The 22899-nt window shown below is 44.8% G+C and overlaps 1 long non-coding RNA gene across 2 annotated transcripts in view; it reads left to right on the forward strand.

Moving 5' to 3' along the window:
- The window catches only part of LOC140425766 (uncharacterized), a 120141-nt gene that overhangs the window by 75275 nt on the left and 21967 nt on the right, over nucleotides 1-22899 (forward strand). The gene's annotated exons all lie outside the window — the stretch shown is intronic.

A 22899-nucleotide genomic window follows, 5' to 3' on the forward strand; every position in this document is an offset into this window, starting at 1 on the left:
GACATTTCTTCCTTAATAACTATTACAGCTCGTCAATGCAATATTGTTTGCTGCATTGGCAATAATTTTCCCGCCGTGGCATCAAGCGACAAAAATTCTCAAACTATTGTCATTTATCATGTTGGGGTTCTGATGCGCAATCAATTACTCTCGAGACAAGGTGAGTCGTAACTAATAGACTTTAATCAGCTAGAACTGTTCCCAGCAGCTTTGATACAGAAAGTGAAGGCTGCTGGGATGGCATTGGTTCTTATATTCCGCCTCTCAGGGCGGAGCTATGTACATCAGCCAATGGTAGGCTTCTGGGTCTAGCCAATGGTCATCCACCTCTCAGGTACTGCAATACCTGGTATTACCACAGGTTCATCGTCAGTCGCTGCTGTCTGACGAGACCCTTAATAACTCCACCGCGTAGTACATACCCCGTGGAGACCGCAGATCATCCATCAGCTGATGTGCAATTAGAGATGTCTCACTGGAGGTTTCACTGTTCAGTAATAATTTGATATTTTGATTTGTTTCTAACCCGTAAAGTTTTCTTCCGGGTTCTGTCATTTAATTCTCTCAAGTATGTAGCCAATTATATCATTAGTTTTCCCCCAATCCTGTCTAAAACATTCTTTTCTAGGGTGTAGTTCTCTTCCTTCTTGTGAACTGGTTTGTCTGTTATTTATTTTTTCCATCTGAAAAATCAAATGAACAGGTCAAGGTGGAGAGGGCCCTAATCTTTAATTTGTATTTTCTATCTTCGTTTGGACACTCCAGAAGTGCCCTCTCCAGGACTTCTGGATTTCTTTTGCCACTATTTCTTTCCTTTTTCTTTTTGAACTGGTTTATTTTCCTTATCATTGATGTACATCATACAATTAAGAACTGTTAACGGGTTTTAATTCACTGTCTTCCCACAATTGGGTCATGTGTTTTAATTGTGATACAATTTCTTTTGCTCCAGACACCATGGGCGTCATTCTCCGCCGGCGGGAGTCTCCGTTTTGCGGCGCCCGGGGGTTTCCCGACGGCGTGGGGCTGCCCCACAATGGGAAACCCCATTGACCGGCTGGTGTTACGGAGACTCCCGCCGGCGGGTCGGGGCAGAAATGTGGCGGGGCGGGTAGGAGAATTTCGCCCCATGCCTCTCTAATTCAACAGTATGCTTACCCAGATTCTGAACAATCTTGTCTTTACATTTCACAGCTTCACTGATTATTTTCCCTTCAGTCTTAGTTGGTAGCTTCACCCATACTTCCTCTCCTACTTGATAGTTTCCAGATTCACTTGGGTCCCCTTGTCTCTGGGAGACAGAGGTTCTGAGATGACTATTGAGATCAAATACTATTCTATCAATGTCTTTATCCCAGCCTTTATCATTCTGATTCATAAGAACATAAGAACATAAGAACTAAGAATAGGAGTAGGCCACCTGGCCCCTCGAGCCTGCTCCACCATTTAATGAGATCATGGCTGATCTTTGTGGACTCAGCTCCACTCTCCGGCCCGTACACCATATCCCCGAACCCCTTTATTCTTTAGAAAGGCATCTATCTTTTTCTTAATAACGTTTAAAGAAGGAGCCTCAACTGTTTCACTGGGCAAGGAATTCCAGAGATTCACAACCCTTTGGGTGAAGAAGTTTCTCCTACACTCCGTCCTAAATCTACCTCCCCTTATTTTGAGACTATGCCCCCTAGTTCTGCTTTCCCCAACCAGTGGAAACAACCTGCCCGCATCTACCCTATCTATTCCCTTCATAATTTTATATGTTTCAATAAGATCCCCCCGCATCCTTCTAAACTCCAATGAGTACAGTTCCAGTCTACTCAACCTCTTTTCATAATCTAATCCCCTCAACTCTGGGATCAACCGAGTGAATCTCCTCTGCACTCCCTCCAGTGCCAATATGTCCTTTCTCAGGTAAGGAGACCAAAACTGAACACAATACTCCAGATGTGGCCTCACCAATACCCTATACAATTGCAGCATAACCTCACTAGTCTTAAACTCATCCCTCGAGCAATGAAAGACAAAACTCGATTAGCCTTCTTAATCACCCGTTGCAACTGCACACCAACTTTTTGCGACTCGTGCACCAGCACACCTAGGTCCCTCTGCACAGCAACATGTTTTAACATCTTACTGTTTAAATAATAATCCATTCTGCTGTTATTCCTCCCAAAATGGATAGCCTCACACTTGGCAACATTGAATTCCATCTGCCAGACCCTAGCCCATTAACCTAACCTATCCAAATCCTTCTGCAGACTTCCGGTATCCTCTGCACTTTTTGCTTTACCACTCATCTTAGTGTCGTCTGCAAACTTTGACACATTGCACTTGGTCCCCAACTCCAAATCGTCTATGTAAATTGTGAACAACTGCGGGCCCAACACTGATCCTTGAGGGACCCCACTAGTTACAGGTCACCAACCAGAGAAATACCCATTTATCCCCACTCTCTGCTTTCTGTTAGTTAACCAATCCTCGACCCATGCTACCACTTTTCCCTCAATGCCATGCATCTTTAGTTTATGCAGCAACCTTTTGTGTGGCACCTTGTTAAAAGCTTTCTGGAAATCCAGATACACCACATCTATTGGCTCCCCGTTATCTACTGCACTGGTAACGTTCGCAAAAAATTCTACCAAATTAGTCAGACACGACCTACCCTTTGTGAACCCATGCTGCATCTGCCCAATGGGACAATTTCCCTCCAGGTGCCCCGCTATTTCCTCCTTAATGATAGATTCCAGCATTTTCCCTACAACCGAAGTTAAGCTTACCGGCCTATAATTACCCGCTTTCTGCCGACCTCCTTTTTTAAACAGTGGTGTCACGTTTGCTACTTTCCAATCCTCTGGGACCACCCCAGAGTCTAGTGAATTTTGATAAATTATCACTAGTGCGTTTACAATTTCCCGAGCCATCTCTTTTAACACTCTGGGATGCATCCCATCAGGGCCAGGAGACTTGTCTACCTTTAGCCCCATTAGCTTGCCCAATACTGCCTCCTTAGTGATTACAATCATCTCAAGGTCCTCACCTACCATATCTTTATTTCCATCAGTCACTGGCATGTTATTTGTGACCTCCACTGTGAAGACTGACCCAAAAAACCTGTTCAGCTCCTCAGCCATTTCCCCGTCTCCTATTATTAAATCTCCCTTCTCATCTTCCAAAGGACCAATATTTACCTTAGCCACTCTTTTTTCTCTTCTATATTTGTAGAAGCTTTTACTATCTGCTTTTATGTTCTGAGCCAGTTTACTTTCATAGTCCACCTTACTCTTCTTTATGGCTTTTTTAGTAGCTTTCTGTTGTCCCCTAAAGACTTCCCAGTCCTCTAGTCTCCCACTAATTTTTGCCACTTTGTATGTTTTTTCCTTCAATTTGATACTCTCCCTCACCTCCTGAGATATCCACGGTCGATTTTTCCCCTTTCTACCGTCTTTCTTTTTTGTCGGTATGAACCTTTTCTGAACACTGTGAAAGATCGCTCGGAAGGTTCTCCACTGTTCCTCAACTGCTTCACCATGACGTCTTTGCTCCCAGTCTACCTTAGCTAGTTCTTCTCTCATCCCATTGTAATCGCCTTTGTTTAAGCACAAAACACGAGTGTTTGATGTTACCTTGTCATCCTCCAGCTGTATTTTAAATTCCACCATATTGTGGTTGCTCCTTCCAAGAGGATCCCGAACTACGAGATCATTAATCAATCCTGCCTCATTACAGAGGACCAGATCTCGGACCGCTTGTTCCCTTGTAGGTTCCATTACATACTGTTCCAGGAAATTATCCCGGGCACATTCTATAAACTCCTCCTCAAGGCTGCCTTTACCAACCTGGTTAAACCAATCAATATGCAGATTAAAATCTCCCATGATAACCGCTGTACCATTTCTACATGCATCCATTATTTCTTTGCTTATTGCCTGCCCTACCATCCTGTTACTATTTGGTGGCCTATAGACTACTCCTATCAGTGACCTTTTCGCCTTACTATTCCTGATTTCCACCCAAATTGATTCAACCTTGTCCTCCATAGCACGAATATCATCCCTTACTATTGCCCGGATGCCATCCTTAAACAACAAAGCTACACCACCGCCCTTACCGTCCATTCTATCCTTTCATATAGTCTGATACCCTTGGATATTTAACTCCCAGTTGTGACTATCTTTTAACCATGTTTCAGTAATGGCCACTAAATCATAGTCATTCACGATGATTTGCGCCATCAACTCATTTACCTTATTCCGTATACTACGAGCATTCAGGTAAAGTACACTTATGCTGTTTTTTATGTCTTTGTTATGAATCCTAACACCTTGTTCAGTAACTTTTCGCAATTTATTTTTCCTCTTACCCTTTCTCCTAATATTCCTTGTCTTTGAACCCATATCTCTACATAATAACCTGTCACGTAACCTGCTGCCTTGCTCTCCATTAACCATTATACTGTCCACAGCTTTACATTTCTCTCCCCCCCAACTTGCTAGTTTAAAGTCCTTGTGACCAACCTATTTATCCTATTCGCTAGAACACTGGTCCCAGAATGGTTCAGATGAAGACCGTCCCAACGGTACAGGTTCCTCCTGCCCCAGTACTGATGCCAATGCCCCATGAAATGGAATCCCTCTTTCCCGCACCACTCCTTTAGCCACATGTTAACTTCCCTAATTTTCTCAACCCTATGCCAATTAGCACGTGGCTCGGGTAGTAATCCAGAGATTATAACACTGGATGACCTGTTCTTTAACTTAGTCCCCAGTGTTTGATAATCCCCAAACAGGTCCTCTTTCCTAGTCTTACCTATGTTGTTAGTCCCAACGTGGACCACAACAACTGGATCCTCCCCCTCCCTCTCCAAAATCCTTTCAAGCCGATCAGAGATGTCCCTCACCCTGGCACCGGGCAGGCAACATACCATGCGGGACTCTCGATCTGGCTTACAAAGGATGCCATCAATCCCCCTAATTATAGAATCCCCTACAACTACCACTTGTCTTTTTGCTCCCCCCTCTTGAATGGCTTCCTATACCATGGTGCAGTGGTCAGTCAACGCATCCTCCCTACAGCCCTCTTCCTCATCCACACAGGGAGCAAGTACCTCATACCTGTTGGACAAGGTCAAGGGCTGAGGCTCCTCAACTCCTAAACTCAGGATCCCCCTACCTGCCTCACTCTTTATGATCCAATCCTTTACTTTTCTTACAGACCTCTCAGCCATTCGATTACTCTCAGGCGCATATTTCATGGCCCAATTGATTGCTATTCCTCTGTCAGCACAAAAGTTAATAACGGTATTATTTCTAAAGTGCGACGCATTGTCCATCCGGATCGATTCTGGCCTACCTCTTGAGGTCATCATTTCTGCCAATACCTTTTTGGAGGTGGCTCCATTTGCTTTGCTGGTTGCTCTGAGGTCAATTTCTCCCGTGCAGCTATCAGTTTTGACTAAAAAGTCCAAATTACCTTTGCTGCTTCGAGGAAAAAGTGGTCCTGCATAATCTAATGACCATTCTTGCTTTGATTTCTCAGTTTTTATGCTCCCATATGTTTTATTCCCTCTCTGTCCTCCACAGGCCATACATCTTTCACATTTTCTCCTTACTGCCGTTAAGTGTTGTCACCAATAGGCTATTTTAATTCCTAACTTTTTCAACTCCCTTGCGACCACAACATGACCTCCATGCCCTGTGGCTTCATGTATTTACTTAATTACCATTTGAAGGTCGGCTGCCGTGTTCCCAAGAGTCCCCAAGATTATCGTTCTAAGTCTGGCTAATTCATCCACTTCCTGATTCCCCTTACACAGTTCCCCAGTTCCTTTTGTGTGTGCTTTTTTATAAATTGTCTGGATTTCCATATCTGCTAAAATTTTATCTATCTCTTCCCATTGTTCTTTCTGTTCCAGTAGTTTATTTCTACCATTCGTCCAACCGTTTAGTTTCTAAAACTTCAATTCTTTCTCCAATCCTTGCTGCATGAAAAAAGTATCTGTTACAATGGTTACTTCCTGCAGCTTTCTCTGCTGACACTCCTTTAACCCTTGCAATACTCCCTCTACCTCGGCTGTCTGAACTGACCCAATGATTATTCCCTGTTCCTCCACTACTTTCTTTCCTGAATTTTTTTAAATGAATGCCCATCTAGCTTGTTCTTCATCCTCCTTGACTTTACTACCATCAGTGTATAATACCCAAGCATTCACCAACTCCATTTTACTAACTGGTTCATCAAGTTTCTGTCCCTTTTTAATGTTATGAATAAACATTAAGTCAGGGTTTAGAAGAATGGTTTCCCATCTTTCCCATCGAGCTGTATTCGCGCCTTGCTGGCAAATCTATTTCTTAGTTAGCTCTTTTAGTAAAAACTCAGTTATGACATAAATTTTCTTACCAACCGACACGTTTTCTATCTCTGCTATTCTTTTTGTTTTAGCTGCCAGACATTTCTCGATTGCTGAAAATTTTTGTTCAGCTCTCGACCAGTTTCCTGTCAGATGTTTGATAGGTGTCTGATTGCTATGATTAGCGAGCACCATACCATATCCATTTTTATATATGTCTAATTTAATACTTAAATCATCCTCTTCTTGTCTCCCAACTAATGGTCCCGATATTGCAACTGCTGTCTTTAACTGATCTAACCCCCTGCGGGCCTCGCTGGTCCAAATAAAATTCCCTTTCAATGTTTCACAAATGGGTTTAGCATAAAGACTGAAGTCCTTCACTACTGGCCTTAAATATCCCAATATTCCCATTATTTTTTGAACCCCTTTTCTCAAAACGGGCACAGTAATTTCAGCTACCTTCTTCCTCATTTCAATACTGGCCTCTCTATCTTCCTTCGATACTGAATTACCTAAATAGTTGACTTCGCTTCTCCCAATTTGACATTTCATTAGTCCTATTTTAAGGCCTGCCTCACTAAGTGTCTTAATAATCCTTGCCACTCTTTCCACATGTTTGTCCTGATCGTCATCTCCAATTAATACATCATCGATATATACTAAAACAAAATTGTCTTTAATCAGTTCTCTGACTATTGCCTGAAAGTGATTCGGAGAATTAACATATCCCTGTGGCAGTCTACAATATACGTAATGCTTAGTGCCAAAGGTGAATGCTGTTTTCTCCCTGCTGCCTGGGTCTAATGGAACACTCCAGAATCCATTCGCCAGATCTATACTAGTTCAGTAAATTTTTCCCGCTACTTGCTCTCAGGTAGTTTGTGGATTTATCAAATATCTCTTATCATTTTTTGTGACTTTATTTAGAGCTTTGTAATTTGTTACCATCCTAAATGTACCATCTGGTTTACTTACTACTTGAATTGGACTATTTGTCGATGCATATGTGACCTCTTGAATAATCCCCTGCTGCTCTAATTCCTTGATTGTTATCTCCACCTCGCTCTTAGCTCCTCGGGTCAAAGGATACTGTTTCTGTGATCTGTGCTGTCCTCCGTGTATTGTGTGTTGGAACCGTTTGCTAATTAAACCTGTGTCATTCTTTCCTATCGCTAGGTTTGCTCCCATTAATACTTCTTCCATCTTCTTCCAAGCCGCGTCATTTAAAATACTTTTTTCTTTCTGTTTCCTTATTTCCTCCATGTTATCAATTGGTTTTAATATCCTTATTTTCCTGTATCTATTTTTATTAAATCTTTTCCTGCCATCAGATTCTCATTTCCTGATATTGCAAGTAATTCTCCTAATCTAATTTCTGGTCTAATATCCTTATTCCCTAATGCTCCTTCTACTATGTATTCTTTTCCTGTAAGATTTCCAGCTTCTTCCCTTATCATTGATACCTCAGCCCGTGTCCACTATAAATCTCTTTCCCCTGTATTCTACGACTAATTCCCTTTTTCTGTTTCTGTTGTTTGATTTTGGATAACCTGTTTAAGGGGAGAAGCCAAATCTGTTCAATTTATACCGGGGCCTCCTCTGCCTCTTCCTCAGAATCCCCCGCGCGAGGGTCCCGAGTACCACTCTGGTGGTTGATATCTACCTTGCTCAATCCTCCCCTGACCAGCTGCTCTTCTTTTCCTATCCTCAATGAATCTGTCTCTTTCCTCCCGACTGAGGGCTAGGAATTGTTCCCTTGGTAAGTAATTTAGATTTTGTGGTGGGGGTGGTCCTTGTGACTGCAGTTTATACCCGTGTTGTGGCATTGCTGGTTGGGCTAGATTTTGTCCCGTTCTGTCGGGTATCTGTTGATTCGGTGGTCTGGTCTAAGTACTTTGTTTTGAAGCATAATTTTGGCCAGCTGCTGCTCTTCTTTGTTCCCTTTTTGTTTGTTTATCCTTAATTGCTTTGCCTGCCAAATCAAATTTGACCAGTGCTCTTCCTATTTCTTTTCAGGGGGCTGTTAGCAGTATTGTTGAGAAGCTATTCCCTCCTGGAACCTTGGGTCCTAACTCCCTCAGGAATCTGACTACATCGGCCCCCTCTTCCTTATTAACCTCATATATTCAGTCGACATATGTTGTGAGGTGTTCCCCTGCATATGCTGCCTCTGTCATTTCTTTCATTAATTTAGCTCTCTCATTTCCCAAATCTAACTCACTTATTAAATCTGAGACTTCGCCTGTAACTATTTCTCCCACTGTATGTAAATCAATCAATTTGGTGGATTCTCTTGATGCCCCCATTTTCTTCGCTAACTGTTTTACCCTTTATGAATACTCAATTATACTCTCCCCATGTTTCTTTGGGCCTGCTGTCTTCATTACTGCTGCTACTATTTTATACAGTACCATACCTCCCTGTCCTTTCTCTGGACCTGAAATAAATGACTGAACGACTTTCTCTCTTCTGGGGCACGCCATTCTTAAAGGGGCACTTCTATCTGGTTCCCTATATTCTGAGAAATGTATTTGTCGTTGTACCGGTTCTTCTTCAAGATAGGGGGTACCCTGTTGTACAAAATCTTCCACCGGTTCTATATATTCATCAAACATTGCAATTGGTACTTGGCTATCCCATGGAGCAAAACTTACCCTATCTATGGGAGTAGGTGCAGTTATTCGGGGTCTTCGTAGATTCTATATCCTTTCTTGTGGTCTTAATGCTGCTATTATCTGGCCTTGTGTTTTTGTTCCTTACTCTACTCATGGCTCTTCCGAAACTATCATACCTTTTGCTCATTTGCCAAATTTTTGGGGGTAACGTTTGGTAATCCCAGTAGTTTTGTAGAATCAATTTGTTGACTTCCTCCTAATATTTCTCCTATTTTAAGTCCCCTAGATATAACCTCTCTTTCCCATCCTTCCAAATCTCTGTGGTGTACCATTTTTGCCTTAGGATTATACATATAATACGGTAAATCCTTATTTATTGGTCGATAAGTGGAAGGTTGTTGTTTCCAGTAATCGCTATAATCCCCTATTTCTAATGGTTTAGAATGTTTTCTATTCCCTTTTCTTCTCCTGAGTTTTAATATTTCCTCATTCTCTGATGAGGACTATGATTCTTCCTGCCCCAGCGCAGGAGGCGCAATAATCCCAACTAGGCTTTGTTCCTCTTCACTTTCTTGTGTTTCAAAAAAATAATCTATAAAAGCTCCTTCTTTATGTGTGGCAGATTGCCTAGGCCAATTTTCTTCCCGAAATGGACTTAAATCTGGGTATTGTGAATGGTATCCCTTTGGGAAATTTTCAAAGGGGTCCGAGTTCCCTTGGTTATCTGGAGCACTGGGACATGTTTTTTCTGTCTCTGACAGGGGTGCTGGCACTTGGTTGAATTGAAATTCAGATTGCTGTCTTGTTCCTGCTGTATCTAAAAGGACTTGTGGCCATTGCTCTCGCCAAATCCTTATTATCTGACCTGCCCGAACTGGAGGGGTTAATGCACAGGTCTTTATTATTGCTCTCAGAGATTCCCTTGAGTTATTTTTGAATATTCCGTCTCCTAATAATGTCATATCAACATCTCTCCCTACACTATGTCTCAGGATTCCTTCCATGTTTGCTTGATTTACTTCTGTCTCATCCATCATACTATACTGCTGTCCGGAATTGTTTAGTGATACCACATGTATAATCATTGTCCCGTGGCTCAGAGTTGTGGATCTAGCTGTCCCTTCTTTAAATTCTCCTCTTAGAACTACCTCCTCATCCATTTTTAGCTGTAACTCCGGATTGTATCTATGAGCCAATACCCCTGAAATTCCTGCCCCTAATTTCCCCTTTCTATTGGAAGGATTAACTTGTACTTCCTTTTGGGCATTTGTAAAGTCTCCTTCCACCTACTATGTGCAATTTTTTAATAAGTCCTGCCGCTCCCATTCATCTTCGATTTTACTTGGCGCATTTGTTTGAAGCCCAACTGTTTTTACTGTGCTGTCTGATTCTAGGACTGATTCCTCGTCATTATCCATTTCTAAAGCTTCATTTTTCTGCAGCTGTTTTCTATATTCGTTTGCCACTTCAGACTTACTTTTGTGTTCACTAGGGATCTGTATTATTTCTTTCATGTTTTCTTCGTGAATGATTTTAACCAGTTTGGAGCACTCTTTGCCCACTTGAGCAGCTGCATGCTTCTGTCTGTGTCCGAACAAAATTAATGATTCAGCTTGCTTTTCGAATGCAAATTTACAAAGTGCTTTAAGAATCCTGACTGGATCTCTATATTGCAGGTCTTTAGGCACTCTAACAAAGAAGGAGATGTCTCCGTCTTGATACATCTCACACTTCCAGGATTTTTTTAGCTCTTTTAATTTCTTCCATTCCTGTTTCATTGCTTCATCTCTCTTGACTGTATTCCAGGGCAACAGAATTACCCTAATTGCCATTTTTTGGATTTCTAACTTTTGTTCCTGGTTGTCCCTTTCAGGTGCACTCTGAAATTAAGGATAAGTACCCTTTCTGGGCCCTATCCAAGGCGAACTAAAGCACTATCATCCTGATTTTGTTAAGGGTTGATTGGTTATTGGTCTCTAAAGGTTTCTAGGCATCCCCTATTTCTCTAGGATGTCCCTCACAATCTGCCTCACTCAAAGGATGATTTATTTTTTGGCCTCCTTTTACCAGTAATGGATGCAAGATTTTTAGTGCTGTCACCAAAATGTCTTGCAGACTTTTTCTCAGGGTCAGTATCTTTTAGTCTCCTGATTTTCACACCCAACCTGAGTTTTATGTCCCCTCGATCCACAGAACATACTTACAAAAGTTAAACACACATGACTTTCCAAACTAAACTCGGCAGGTAAAGTTTAACTCACACATAGACCAGAAACTTCTAATATTCTAGCCTTTGTGCCGGTTAGAAACTTCTAATATTCTAACCATTGTTTGGAACTAGAAACTTCTAATATTCTAGCCCCCACTCTGCTTAACTAGAAACTTCTAATATTCTACCCTCGCTTTACCTAGAAACTTCTAATATCCTAGGCCTCCATGCTGGGCACCGTGAAGTTAAAAACTCACTACTATTCTTAGAATTCCCCCTATACCAAAAGGGGTTGATATTCTAAATGGTAAATAGGGATTCCCACTCCCTGACTCCTATGCAGGCTTCAGTGGGTGCTATTCAGGTCAAACTATGTTTTCAAGTATAACCCATACCTTCACAGAAGAATTTTACCTACTTACCCCTTAGTAGCATTGATATCCTGGGTCCTGCGTTGCTAAGTAAGTAAGTAAAGTAGGCTTATCACCACTGTTTCAGGTTAAAACTTTTAGGTTATTTTATTATTATATATTTTTTCTTTTAAAAGATGAAATCATTGTCTTTACAGAAAAGTAAAAAGATCTTGCTTCTGGATCTTTCTGGTTGATTGAAGGGACCTTCAGGCCCAACGTGACAATCAATCTTCTTTTTAAAATCTGTTCTTCTTTAGATGTATTCGCTGGTGAGCTCGGTTGTTATGTCCTATCTTTCCCATGTACTGAACTGTGAGAGCTGGCTCTGCTGGCTGTCCCTCGTCTCAGGGTTTATATATTTTTCTAACAGTTATTACATTTTTATGACTTTATTGTAAAATAACTTTTATTTCACTTGGATTGTAAAAGGTACCTTTAATCTGAATTTTTCTAACACGACTAAGTATTCATTTTGACATGACCTCAGCCCATAGATCTGATTACATTGTCCTTTGTGATTGTTCAAAATGCTTTGATTTCAAGAGGGGTGTGAATCTTGGTTCCTGTCATTTCTATAGTTTTATTTTCCAATTGTGTCCCCAGCTCATAATTTTGACTTTTATTTTAGCTTTAAATGATGTTTCTCGTAGACTGATAGTCTCCAATTGTCTTTAATTTACTTGGTGTCAGCAGAATTTCACACCTATATATTTGCCCCCCTAGTCATTCTTTTCTATCTGCTGATTTTACTTCAATGAAGGTGTGAACCATCGTTTTTAGCTTCATACAAAAATCCTGTGTGTTTGCTGAGCCTGTTTGGGAGAAAGAATCTGCATTTTATAATCCTGCTCTTTGCAGCTGCTGTTAAACCTTTGTGGGATCTTTCCCTACATTCTCTCATATTTCTTAAATCAGGTATTGCCAGACTTCCATGTTTCAAATAACACATCTTTCCATATTATCAATTACAGATGTTATGTGATATATACACCCTGACTCACTCTGTAGATGTCCCCAGCGGAAAGAGGTGGAATGTGAGTGCCTTGTGCTTTTTATAGTGGGAAACCACCCCCAAGTGTTCTGCCTGCTGATTGGTTGTGTCCTGTTCTCTGTGTTCATTAGCTGTCTGTCTGTATCTCATTATGTGCATGTCTGCATATCATGACATCCTCCCTTTTGAAATGTTTTTCTGTAGCATATGTGAAAGTATTTACATATGTAGGCCGAAAAACTAACTTATTTACATACTATGGCAGATGGGTACATATGGATATGTGAAAACAGGTGTCTATTGTGCGAAAACAGAACATAGCAAACAAAACAAATGTTCATAAGTCCAGTCTCTGGGGCTTGCGTCTGATCCTGGTCGACCGCCGGAGAGGTGGTGGTGGGGACGACGGCGCCTTTACAGGCGGGATGGAAGCCTGACTGGTGGCCTCGTGGGTCGAGGTATCAGGAGGTGGCACAATAACAGATGGAAACAACAAAGACTGGTTGCGGGCAAGCAAATGTGCTCAGTGCCCGTCTGTTTCGCCGCGCAACAGAGCCATCAGCCATACGCACAACATACGATCGAGGAGCAGCCTGTCAAACAACAACAGCTGGAGCTGACCAGCCTCCATCAGGTAGCTTGATCCGAACAGCATCCACCGGGGATAGCACAGGTAAATCGGTGGCATGAGCATCATAGCCCTGCTTCTGCTGGTCCCTGAGTTTCTGAACCTTCTGCAGCACTGGGAGGTGATCCAGGTCAGGCAAGTGTATGGCTGGAAGAGTCGTCCACAGGTCCCTGTTCATCAGGATTTGAGCCGGTGACATGCCGGTAGACAGAGGGGTTGCCCTGTATGCAAGCAGAGCAAGGTTGACATCAAAAGCAGAATCCGCGGCCTTGCAGATGAGCTGCTTCACTATGTGCACCCCTTTCTCAACCTTCCCGTTGGACTGCGGGTAATGCCGGCTGGGAGTAACATGGTTAGACTGATATGACTGGGCAAATCTTGACCACTCTTGGCTGCTGAAGCAAGGACCGTTGTCACTCATGAGAGTGAGTGGAATACCATGCCTGGAGAACGTCTCCTTACAGGCCTTGATGACGGTCTTGGATGTGAGGTCTGAGAGCTTCACAACTTCTGGGTAGTTGGAAAAATAATCAATGATTAACACATAATCACGACCATTGGCGTGAAAGAGGTCGACGCCCTCTTTGGACCACGGGGAGGTTACGATTTTGTGCTGCTGAAGCGTCTCCTTGCTCTGTGCTGGCTGGGAGCATTGACAGGTTGGACAGTTGAGGACCATATTCGAGATGGCCTGACTAATCCCAGGCCAGTAGACAGCTTGCCTGGCTCTGCGCCTGCATTTCTCAACACCCAGATGTCCCTCGTGGATTTGCCGGAGCACCAAGCTCTGGAGACAGAGTGGAATGACAATGCGGTCCAGCTTGAGGAGGATACCATCAACCACCGTCAGGTCGTCCTTCACATTGAAGAATTGAGGGCACTGCCCTTTTTGCCAGCCATTGGCGAGGTGGCGCATGACACGCTGCAGAAGAGGGCCTTTGGCTGTCTCGTCGCAAATGCGAATCACCTTTTCATCCGACACCGGGAGGTTGCTAGCCCACAGCTGCACCTGTGATTCAATCTGTTGGATGAATGCCGGCGGGTCAACAGGCAAGATTATGGAGCGGGACAAGTCATCCGCAATAATGAGCTCCTTGCCAGGCGTGTGCACTAGTTCAAAGCCATACCTTCTGAGTCTGAGGAGGATGCGCTGCAGCTGGGGTGTCATGTCGTTCAAGTCCTTGTGGATAATGTGGACCAGAGGCCTGTGGTCCGTCTCGACGGTGAACGGCGGCAGGCCGTAGACATAATCGTGGAACTTGATAATTCCAGTGAGAAGGCCCAGGCATTCCTTTTCAATTTGGATGTACCGCTGCTCGGTGGGTGTCATCGCCCGTGATGCGTAGGCAACTGGTGCCCAAGATGAGGTGTCATCGCGCTGGAGCAACACTGCATCGATGCCGTCCTGGCTCGCATCTGTCGAGATTTTTGTTTCCCTGTCAGGGTCAAAAAATGCCAATACAGGTGCAGTGGTGAGCTTGGATTTCAGCTCCAACCACTCTGCTTGATGAGCTGCCTGTCACTCAAAGGCAGTGGAATTTTACACCAAGTGTCTGAGGGCCGTGGTGTGTGAGGCCACGTTTGGGATAAACTTGCCCAAAAAGTTTACCATGCCTAGGAAGCGCAGCACCGCATTCTTGTCTTCAGGGATCTTCATGGCTTCGAAGGCCTTGACCTTGTCTGCGTCCGGGCGCACACCCTGCTGAGATATCTGGTCACCTAAGAACTCGAGTGTCGACATGCCAAAGCAACACTCGGCCCTATTCAGCTTGAGGCCATTGGCATGGACACGGCGGAATACCTGCTGGAGACGAGAGATGTGCTCTTCGGGGGTCGTGGACCATATGATAACGTCGTCCACACACACACGAACCCCTTCAATGCCCACCATCATCTGCTCCATGATTCTATGGAAGATCTCCGAGGCCGAGACAATACCAAACGGCATACGATTATAGCAGTACCTGCCAAACAGTGTGTTGAAGGTGCAGAGCCTTCTGCTGGACTCATCCAGCTGGATTTGCCAGAATCCATGTGATGCATCTAACTTTGTGAAAAACCGGAAGTGTGCCATCTCACTTGTGAGTTCTTCCCGCTTCCGGATGGGGTAGTGTTCCCGCATTATATTCTGGTTGAGATCCTTGGGATCAATGCAGATGCGCAGCTTCCCCAAAGGCTGTTTTACACATACCATCGAGCTGACCCAGTCAGTCGGTTCTGTAACTTTGGAAATGATGCCCTGGTCCTGAAGATCCTTTAGCTGTGCCTTCAGACGCTCCTTCAGTGGAGCCGGGACCTGGCGTGGTGCAGGATATTGTACCGATATGGCAGAGTGCACATCCCGTCAAACACTGAGTGAGGATGTCTTCAATGCCGGTTTGAAGATCCACATTGGGGGAGGTCATTGTGTAGACCCGCTACACAAGGTTTAGCTGCTTGCATGCATGTGCACCGAGCAGGGAGGCCCTGTCTGGCTTGACAATTTCAAACCTTACCCTTGCGTGAATGCTCCTATTGGAGACGAGCAGATCGCAGGATCCCAGTGCTGTGATGGCATTGCCATTATAGTCCAGGAGCTGGCAGGCTGCTGGAAGGAGCTTGGGTGGCTTCTTGATGCGGTTGAAATCTGCCTGTGAAAGGAGATTGGCAGAAGCACCTGTGTCCAGCTTGAACTGGATTGAGCATTGATTTACTTGCAGCACCGCACGCCATTCCTCCGCAGAATCCACAGTGCGGATGGGCAGGCGTCGTGATGATGTCGGTGAGGCATGTTCACGTGTGGTAATGATGCCCACACGGTAGGCGGACTCCAGGCAATCATCTTCTGGATCCGTTGTACTGCCAGGATCAGAATCCTGTCAACCTTGTTGTACACTCTGAACGCGCCTGCGTTGGAATTGGGAGCGTTGGCCCTTGACTGGTGGTGCAGACCTGCACAAGGCTGCATAGTGTCCAGGCTTTCTGCAATTTAAACATCGCCTGCCTCTTGAGGGTAGTGTTTCTATAAGTGGGCGGTGCCACAGTTCGGGCACGTCATGACGTCGTTACGCTCCATGTGTCGTCGCACATGCGTAGTGCGGTCGGCAGACGTTCGCACCTGCGCAGTGTGGTGTTGGTCGCTTCGTTATCCATTTGAATCGCGCATGCTTGGGGCTCCGGGAAGAGCGCGCAAAATGGCCGCTTTCATCAATGCTGAGGCGCTGCATCCGGGCGATGGCCTGCACACTCTCTGCCTCGTGGGAGGCAAGTTTCTCATTTTCAGCCGATTTGTATTGGGAATACCGATTTTTGGCGTGCTCATACACTGTGCATGTTTCAATCGCGACTGGCAGGGTCATATTCTTGATTTTTAGGAGCTGCTCTCTCAGAGGATCAGAGTGAACTCCAAACACGATTTGGTCTCTGATCATGGAGTCAGCAATATCACCAAAGTTGCAGGACAGCGCTAGTAAACGGAGATTAGTTAAGAAGGAGTTGAAAGATTCATCTTTACCTTGTAGGCGTTGTTTGAATATATAAAGCGCTCGAAGATTTCATTGGTGTCCACTTCACAATGACTATCAAACTTGTCCAGGATGGTCTGAAACTTTGCCTTGTCCTGGCCTTCGGTGAAGTTAAACGAGTTGAAGAGTTGGATGGTTTGATCCCCCGCAGTTGAGAGGAGAAGCGCGATCTATCTTGTATCAGATGCACCCTCGAGGTCAGCGTTGCGCAGGTCAAGGAGACACAGCCTGAGTGAGTGAGACACAGACAGAGTGAGAATTTGAAACTTGGTAATTTGGTGCAGTGAGGTAACCAGGAAAGGTAAGTGATAAATCTAATTCTGTTGTTTTTCAGTTAAAAGTGCAGTGTAGATTAGTGTCTGATTGGCTGAAGCTTCCCCGACCCTAATTGCTGAGAGGCAGTTATCTGGCAGTCACCTGAGGCATGTTTTGGGGACACAAAGGTACACATTGTATTATTTTCTTTGAAGTGTAAGTAGTGTGAGTCATCCTAAAGTCTGTATAAAAGACAGACAGAAAGCGCACTTGGTAAGCGTTGCGCTGGTCAAGGAGACACAGCCTGAGTGAGTGAGACACAGACAGAGTGGGAATTTGAAACTGGGTAATTTGGTGCAGTGAGGTAACCAGGAAAGGTAAGTGATAAATCTAATTCTGTTGTTTTTCAGTTAAATGTGCAGTGTAGATTAGTGTCTGATTGGCTGAAGCTGCCCCCACTCTAATTGCTGAGAGGCAGTTATCTGGCAGTCACCTGAGGCCTGGTTAGGGGCACAAAGGTACACATTGTATTCTTCTCTTTGAAGTTTCAGTAGTGTGAGTCATCCTAAAGTCTGTATAAAAGACAGACAGAAAGCGCACTTAGTAAGCGTTGCGCTGGTCAAGAGACACAGCCTGAGTGAGTGAGACACAGACAGAGTGAGAATTTGAAACTTGGTAATTTGGTGCAGTGAGGTAATTCGGTGCAGAGTCGGAGAAGGTGCTTTTTCCCTACTGTTTTGTTCTCTCGCTTTCTTCTGGCCTGTAAGTTTTAATCAGCAGGGAGAGAACCTGAGAACATCTGAGACCCTCAGAAGGTAAGTAAATGATTGTTACTCATTTTTACTATTATTACCTTTTCAAATTGTGTGTGTGTGCGGGGGGTGGGGGGGGGGGGGAACTGAAGTGACATCACAGAAAAGCTGTGAGCTGAGTGGCTGGTTGGGAATCAACACTAAATTTAAAAAATTAAGCATTGGTAACTAATTCAACATAATTACGTAATTATAATTTAGAGTGGTATCTGAGCCAGAGATCGGAGAGTACTATATTTAGCTTTCACATTTATAGTAGAAATCTAGTGCTAGGAAACAGATAGTTAACAGTACCTTTTTTTTATTGTTAACTTTTAACTTTAATTTACTAATTAATTGACGCAATGTCAGTTAGAGGGGTGCAGTGCTCTGACTGTGAGATGTGGCAGGTCCTGGAGGCTTCCAGCGTCCCGGGTGGCTTCATCAGCAGAAAGTGCACCCAACTGGAGCTCCTCACAGACCGCATGGTTCGGTTGGAGCAGCAATTGGATGCACTTAGGAGCATGCAGGTGGCGGAAATCGTCATAGAGAGCAGTTATATAAATGTGGTCACACCCAAGGTGCAGGCAGAGAAATGGGTGACCACCAGAAAGGGCAGGCAGTCAGTGCAGGAATCCCCTGTGGTTGTCCCCCTCTCGAACAGGTATACCCCTTTGGATACTGTCGGGGGGGATAGTCTATCAGGGGAAAACAGCAGCAGCCAGAGCAGTGGCACCATGGCTGGCTCTGATGTTCAGAAGGGAGGGTCAAAGCGCAGAAGATTAATAGTAATAGGGGACTCTATTGTCAGGGGCACAGATAGGCGCTTCTGTGGACGTGAAAGGGACTCCAGGATGGTATGTTGCCTCCCTGGTGCCAGGGTCCAGGATGTCTCCGAACGGGTAGAGGGCATCCTGAAGGGGGAGGGCAAACAGGCAGAGGTCGTTGTACATATTGGTACTAACGACATAAGCAGGAAGGGGCATGAGGTCCTGCAGCAGGAGTTCAGGGAGCTAGGCAGAAAGTTGAAAGACAGGACCTCTAGGGTTGTAATCTCGGGATTACTCCCTTTGCCATGTGCCAGTGAGGCTAGAAATAGGAAGATAGAGCAGCTAAACACGGGGCTAAACAACTGGTGTAGGAGGGAGGGTTTCCATTATCTGGACCACTGGGAGCTCTTCCGGGGCAGGTGTGACCTATATAAGAAGGACGGGTTGCATCTAAACTGGAGAGGCATAAATATCCTGGCCGCGAGGTTTGCTAGTGTCACATGGGAGCGTTTAAACTAGTATGGCAGGGGGGTGGGCACGGGAGCAATAGGTCAGAAGGTGAGAGCATTGAGGGAGAACTAGGGAATAGGGACAGTGTGGCTCTGAGGCAAAGCAAACAGGGAGAAGTTGCTGAACACAGCAGGTCTGGTGGCCTGAAGTGCATATGTTTTAATGCAAGAAATATTACGGGTAAGGCAGATGAACTTAGAGCTTGGATTAGTACTTGGAACTATGATGTTGTTGCCATTACAGAGACCTGGTTGAGGGAAGGGCAGGATTGGCAGCTAAAATTTCCAGGATTTAGATGTTTCAGGCGGGATAGAGGGGGATGTAAAAGGGGTGGCGGAGTTGCGCTACTGGTTAGGGAGGATATCACTACGGGAGGACATCTCAGAGGGCAGTGAGGCTATATGGGTAGAGATCAGGAATAAGAAGGGTGCAGTCACAATGTTGGGGGTTTACTACAGGCCTCCCAACAGCCATCGGGAGATAGAGGAGCAGATAGGGAGACAGATTTTAGAAAAGAGTAAAAACAACAGGGTTGTGGTGATGGGAGACTTCAACTTCCCCAATATTGACTGGGACTCACTTCGTGCCAGGGGCTTAGACGGGGCAGAGTTTGTAAGGTGCATCCAGGAGGCCTTCTTAAAACAATATGTAGACAGTCCAACTAGGGAAGGGGCGGTACTGGACCTGGTATTGGGGAATGAGCCCGGCCAGGTGGTAGAAGTTTCAGTAGGGGAGCATTTCGGGAACAGTGACCACAATTCAGTAAGTTTTAATGTGCTGGTGGACAAGGATAAGAGTGGTCCTAGGGTGAATGTGCTAAATTGGGGGAAGGCTAATTATAACAATATTAGGTGGGAACTGAAGAACCTAGATTGGGGGCGGATGTTTGAAGGCAAATCAACATCTGATATGTGGGAGGCTTTCAAGTGTCAGTTGAAAGGAATTCAGGACCGGCATGTTCCTGTGAGGAAGAAGGATAAATACGACAATTTCCGGGAGAGATATTGTAGGCCTCGTCAAAAAGAAAAAGGAGGCATTTGTCAGGGCTAAAATGCTGGGAACAGACGAAGCCTGTGTGGAATATAAGGAAAGTAGGAAGGAACTTAAGCAAGGAGTCAGGAGGGCTAGAAGGGGTCACGAAAAGACATTGGCAAATAGGGTTCAGGAAAATCCCAAGGCTTTTTACACGTACATAAAAAGCAAGAGGGTAGCCAGGGAAAGGGTTGACCCACTGAAGGATCGGCAAGGGAACCTATGTGTGGAGCCAGAGGAAATGGGCGAGGTACTAAATGAATACTTTGCATCAGTATTCACCAAAGAGAGGGAATTGGTAGATGTTGAGTCTGGAGAAGGGTGTGTAGATAGCCTGGGTCAGATTGAGATCCAAAAAGACGAGGTGTTGAGCGTCTTAAAAAATATTAAGGTAGATAAGTCCCCGGGGCCTGATGGGATCTACCCCAGAATACTGAAGGAGGCTGGAGAGGAAATTGCTGAGGCCTTGACAGAAATCTTTGGATCCTCACTGTCTTCAGGTGATGTCCCGGAGGACTGGAGAATAGCCAATGTTGTTCCTCTGTTTAAGAAGGGTAGCAAGGATAATCCAGGGAACTACAGGCCGGTGAGCCTTACTTCAGTGGTAGGGAAATTACTGGAGAGAATTCTTCGAGACAGGATCTACTCCCATTTGGAAGCAAATGGACGTATTAGTGAGAGGCAGCATGGTTTTGTGAAGGGGAGGTCGTGTCTCACTAACTTGATAGAGCTTTTCGAGGAGGTCACAAAGATGATTGACGCAGGTAGGGCAGTGGATGTTGTCTATATGGACTTCAGTAAGGCCTTTGACAAGGTCACTCATGGTAGACTAGTACAAAAAGTGAAGTCACACGGGATCAGGAGTGAGCTGGCAAGGTGGATACAGAACTGGCTAGGTCATGGAAGGCAGTGAGTAGCAATGGAAGGATGCTTTTCTAATTGGAGGGCTGTGACTAGTGGTGTTCCGCAGGGATCAGTGCTGCGACCTTTGCTGTTTGTAGTATATATAAATGATTTGGAGGAAAATGTAACTGGTCTGATTAGTAAGTTTGCAGACACAACAAAGGTTAGTGGAATTGCGGATAGCGATGAGGACTGTCAGAGGATACAGCAGGATTTAGATTGTTTGGAGACTTGGGCGGAGAGATGGCAGATGGGGTTTAAGCCGATAAATGTGAGGTAATGCATTTTGGAAGGTCTAATGCAGGTAGGGAATATACAGTGAATGGCAGAACCCTCAAGAGTATTGAAAGTCAGAGAGATCTAGATGTACAGGTCCACAGGTCACTGAAAGGGGCAACACAGGTGGACAAGGTAGTCAAGAAGGCATACGGCATGCTTGCCTTCATTGGCCGGGGCATTGAGTATAAGAATTGGCAAGTCATGTTGCAGCTGTATAGAACCTTAGTTAGGCCACACTTGGAGTATAGTGTTCAATTCTGGTCGCCACACTACCAGAAGGATGTGGAGGCTTTAGAGAGGGTGCAGAAGAGATTTACAAGAATGTTGCCTGGTATGGAGGGCATTAGCTATGGGGAGCGGTTGAATAAACTCGGTTTGTTCTCACTGGAACGACGGCGGTTGAGGGGCCACCTGATAGAGGTCAACAAAATTATGAGGGGCATAGACAGAGTGGATAGTCAGAGGCTTTTCCCCAGGGTAGAGGGGTCAATTACTAGGGGACACAGGTTTAAGGTGAGAGGGGCAAGGTTTAGAGTAGATGTATAAGGCACGTTTTTTACACGGAGGGCAGTGGGTGCCTGGAACTCGCTACCGGAGGAGGTGGTGGAAGCAGGGACGATAGTGACATTTAAGGGGCATCTTGACAAATACATGAATAGGATGGGAATAGAGGGATACGGACCCAGGAAGTGTAGAAGATTGTAGTTTAGTCAGGCAGCATGGTCGGCACGGGCTTGGAGGGCTGAAGGGCCTGTTCCTGTGCTGTACATTTCTTTGTTCTTTGTCTTTGTTTGTCTGACGCTTCAATGTACAGCAGAAACCTTTGCTTGAAAGTCCGCCAGTTGGCACTGAGATTGCCGGAGGTCCGCAGCTGTTGAGGAGCCTGGATCTTTTCAATGGTGCCGGAATACATTTGCTGGTCGTCACGGAACAGATTGAGGTGAACCACCTAGGGATAGCAGTCTACTGGTATCATGTCGTGTTAAACATACTGAGATAACACGGGCTGCAACTGGATGCAGCTTTCACTGAAAGATACTCCAGACCTTGAAGTTAGTTCAATCTTATTTATTGAACCTGTCGCACAGTTAGCACAGTTCTCTGTGAGTTCGACTCTCTGCTAACCTAAGTGTGATTACTCTGTCTGACTGAACCAGACTAGCTCTTAGCCACGTGCTGGAGGTGTTATGTGATATACTCACCCTGACTCACTCTGTCGATGTCCCCAGTGGAAAGAGGTGGAATGTGAGTGCCTTGTGCCTTTTATAGTGGGAAACCACCCCCAAGTGTTCTGCCTGCTGATTGGTTATGTCCTGTTCTCTGTGTTCATTAGCTGCCTGTCTGTATCTCATTATGTGCATGTCTGCATATCATGACAGACAAGGGCTACTTGCAATCAAAGAGGCAAACACACAGCCAAAGTCTGCAGAGAGGCAGAGAGCTGGAGAGTGTTCCGGAGTCCCTGAGAAGGCAATAGAGAGTGAGGGTTGAAGTCGTTAAGAAACAGCTTCTGGAATTTAAAAAGGGCAAGGTTTGGCCTGGTGAAGTTACTGGTGTCTAGACAGGGCCACTGGAATTTAAAACAGGGAAATCTGGAGATTGAGTTAGTCGGTACATTTTTTGCAAAGTTGAACAGGGACCAGGTGAGTTC

Source organism: Scyliorhinus torazame, chromosome 6 (genome assembly GCF_047496885.1).
Source record: "Scyliorhinus torazame isolate Kashiwa2021f chromosome 6, sScyTor2.1, whole genome shotgun sequence".
Lineage (NCBI taxonomy): Eukaryota > Metazoa > Chordata > Chondrichthyes > Carcharhiniformes > Scyliorhinidae > Scyliorhinus > Scyliorhinus torazame.